Genomic DNA, 4,203 nt, shown 5'->3' with positions numbered 1-4,203 from the left:
TAGTTTCAGGTGTTGATGATTTGCTCCCCTATTCCTCAGGAGGAGCACAGCACTTTTTATCTCAAGAGGAGAATGCATCCTACCTTCCCCATCTCCAGCCCCCACTGTGTATCTTTCAGCTGCTGCTGAGTAATTGAACATTGGACATTGAGAGTTCTCAAATTGCTCAATAGGTAGCCTTGCTGTGGTCAAGACTGTTGGTGGTCACCAGTCTGGCTCTTCTGTGTGCTGGGCACACAGCTAAACCAAATTTCTCAGCCACCCTTGCATCTGAGTGGGATGATGTGACTGAGCTCTGGTCTGTGGAATTTGGGCACGACGGATGTATGCCCATCTAGGCCTAACCTAGAAAACATTCCACATAATGGTCTGTATGTTTGTGTCCTCATCTGTTAACTAGATGGCACCAGAACTACCAGAGTCACAAAATGAAAGCCTCTGGGTTCCTGAGTCATCATCCGGAGGACAGCGGTCCCAGACGGCTGCTCAGACAAGAATGTCTGCATAGCGCTTTGAGGGAGGAAGAAAAGAAACTTGATTGTGTGAAGCCATGAAGGTAACCTACTCTGATGAATCCATTTGCATTTCCTGTTTTACAACTCTGCTTAATTAAGACCTAGACTAAGACCATGGGAAGCTGTTCTGTATGTTCTGATCTTGACAATCATATTAAGTATCTTCTATCATTCCTACCCGTGGGTCTCAAATTAGGTGCCATCCTTTGACTCACCACCCTCTTAGGCTTGTTTTTTATGTTCCTGGTCATTTTTTTTTTTTTTTTTTCCGGGAGGAGGGAAGGCAACCCTGTCCCAGCTTCTTTGTGAAAGAGTCTTAATCCCAGTGCCAATCCATTCTTGGGCTGCACAATACCCCTCAGAATTCCTCCCAGAGGACTTAGGAACCACAAATCAGTAAGACATCCAAGAGATTGTGACATTTCCATGAATTGAGTAAGTAGGCATTAAGTATGATCCCATGGTACCCTTTTATTATTCTTTATTTTACAATAATTAGTTGTGCCTGCCTATTTTTTTTTTTTAATTTTATTTATTTATTTGACAGAGAGAGACACAGAGAGAGAGGGAACACAAGCAGTGGGAGCGGGAGAGGGAGAAGCAGGCTTCCCGCGGAGCAGGGAGCCCGATGCGGGGCTTGATCCCAGGACCCTGGGACCATGACCTGAGCCGAAGCTGGAAGCTCAACGACAGAGCCACCCAAGCGCCCCCTGCCTATTGTTTTTTTAATCACCACTCAGCCCAAAAGAATTAGCAGGAACTTGAGAGTGGCGATTTTGAATTGCTTTTTCTATCTCTAATAATGTCTAAGATGTTACGCTGCAAATTTAAGCCGTCACTGTCTGTTGAACTTGATGGAGCAGATAGCAGTTTTATCAACGTACCTGTGACCTCCCTGATTCAATCACCTCCTCTAGCCTACCGATACGTGAACTTACAGATAGGATCCACCTGTGTACTCCGGGGAAAATTTTTTTTTCTAAACTCTTGCCTAGAACCCAGTAGGAATTTTTCAGTCAACTTTAGTGAGTTACAATTTACACACAATAAAATGCATAGGCATAAAGTATATAGTCTGATGAGTTTTGACAAATATAAACAACCTTAAAAGTTCTACACCGGTAAAGATAAAAAGCATTTCCACTATACCAGAAAGTGTCCTTCCTCCCCTTGAGGTCAGTCCCCCGTCACCACTGCCATCCTTGCTGCCCCAGGGAACTAGTGAACTTATTTCTATCACCATAGATTAGTTTTATGTGTTCTAAAACTTCATATAAATGGGAACTCTATAGTATGAGCTCTTTTGTGTCCACCTTCTTTCACTCAACACAATGTTGGTGAGATTCATCCAGGCTAGTGCATGTATCAGCAGTTCATTACTTTGTAGGCTGAGCAGTAATCCTTTGTTTGAACATCCCACAATTTGTGTATGTGTTCATTTGTTGATGGGCATTAGTGTAGTTTCTAGTTTGCAGATATGAAGAAAGCGGCTCTGGCATCTTCTATCAGTCTTTTTGTGGATAACTCTTTTCATTTCTCTGGGGCAAATACCTAGGAGCAGAACTGCTGGCCATACATGAGATGCATGTTTTAACTCTATAAGAAGCTGCTGACCTTTCCCCCAAATGGTCGTGCCATTTTCTACTACCACAAGCAACGTATGAGGGGTCCACTTCCTCCACCTTCCTGGCATCACTTGGTATTGTGGTTTCTGGTATAAATTTATTTGTAACAAATATTTCATTTTTTTTTTTTTTAAAGATTTTATTTATTTAGGGCGCCTGGGTGGCTCAGTTGGTTAAGCGACTGCCTTCGGCTCAGGTCATGATCCTGGAGTCCCGGGATCGAGTCCCGCATCGGGCTCCCTGCTCGGCAGGGAGTCTGCTTCTCCCTCTCCCACTCCCCCTGCTTGTGTTCCCTCTCTCGCTGTGTCTTTCTCTGTCAAATAAATAAATAAAATCTTAAAAAAAAAAAAAAAAAGATTTTATTTATTTATTTTTTAGAGAGCGAGCGAGAGAGAAACAGCATGAGAGGGGAGAGGGTCAGAGGGAGAAGCAGGCTCCCCGCTGAGCCGGGAGCCCGATGCGGGGCTCGATGCCAGGACCCTGGGATCATGACCTGAGCCGAAGGCAGACGCTTAACCATCGGAGCCACCCAGGCGCCCGGTTTTTTTTTTTTTAAGATTTATTATTTTAGAGAGGTAGGAGGACCAGAAGGAGAGGGGGAGAGAGAAACTCAAGCAGACTCCCCACTGAGCACGGAGCCCGACGGGGGGCTTGATCTCACCACCCCATCATGACCTGAGTTAAAATCAAGAGTCAGATGCTTAACCTGACTGAGCCACCCAGGTGCCCCCAAATATTTCATTTTAGAAGGGGAGAGAGAGAGAGACAGAGAGGGAGAGAGGCAGAGGAGAGAGAGAGAAAGGGGTTGGGGAGGGAGAGAAGAGATGAGAAGGAGCAGGGAGGACGGGGGGAAAAGAGGCCAAGAGAGGAAAAGAAAAAAAAGTGCAGTGTCTAAGAAATAGAGTCATAAATACAATCAGGTTTTCCGGTGTCTGCTCTGATCTCTTATCAACTAGACTGCATTGCCTTTCAAGGGAGAAATATGAGGCAGTATTCTTCCTGTTATTGTGGGGGTGGCATGAGCTGGACATTACATAGAGTTTATTCTAGGAAGCCGGTAGTTTTTCAAGTATAATTTGGACGGGAAAAACTGCAATTCTAAAAGAATTATTTGCATGTCAGGAACTGGCAATAATTTTGAAGTTCCTGTTCATGTTGTAAAACCTGGCTGTTTTGTACTCGCGGGAGGAGGCATCCTTTTTTCTGTTGTTAATGGTGGAAATGGAGGCGTGAGTCATTGTAGGCACATTCAAACTGATGATCAGCAAAAGAGGCAAAAGCCAGTAGTTACAACAGATAACATGGGGAGAGAAGGACAGGACACACCTTCTTAAACTTCACTTCTACCCAAATAAGCGCAGAGCTGATCTGGCTCAGCAGGAAAATGTAATGAGTTGTAATTAAGAGGTATGATTCAAAGAACTAATCCTTCTAGCATAAAAGTGTGATTCTTCTGAGAATGACGAATTTGAATATAGAAAGCAAAAGAGGGATTCTAAGTAGTGAGACCAAAAAGGTGGATTTTAAAAAATTCATTAGAGGGGCACCTGGGTGGCTCAGTCGGTTAAGCGTCTGCCTTCGGCTCAGGTCATGATCCCAGGGTCCTGGGATGGAGCCCCGCATCGGGCTCCCTGCTCGGCGGGAAGCCTGCTTCTCCCTCTCCCACTCCCCCTGCTTGTGCTCCCTCTCTCGCTGTGTCTCTGTCAAATAAATAAATAAAATCTTAAAAAAATAAATAAAATAAAAAATTCATTAGAAACGACCACCATTATGAATATCAGCTCAGTACTGGAACTGTTCTCATTATTGAGACACAATTTAAGGCCACTCCTCTGCTCCCTGATGTGGGATTCTGGATTATTGGTAAAGTGTCCATCAGCTTTGAATGTAGAATACAGTGAATGAGAGAGGTGTCCCTAGCTCTCTCACTTTGGGGTCCTTACTGCGTACTCAGTGGGCAGCGTCTCCCGGGGACAGTTGGTGGGGAGACAGAGACAACTCCCCACACTTGCATTTGAAGAGACATTTGTCTCGCTTATCACTTACCAAGCCTTACCCGACAC

This window comes from Neomonachus schauinslandi, chromosome X (genome assembly GCF_002201575.2).
Source record: "Neomonachus schauinslandi chromosome X, ASM220157v2, whole genome shotgun sequence".
Lineage (NCBI taxonomy): Eukaryota > Metazoa > Chordata > Mammalia > Carnivora > Phocidae > Neomonachus > Neomonachus schauinslandi.
Note: the sequence above shows the minus strand (reverse complement) of the source record.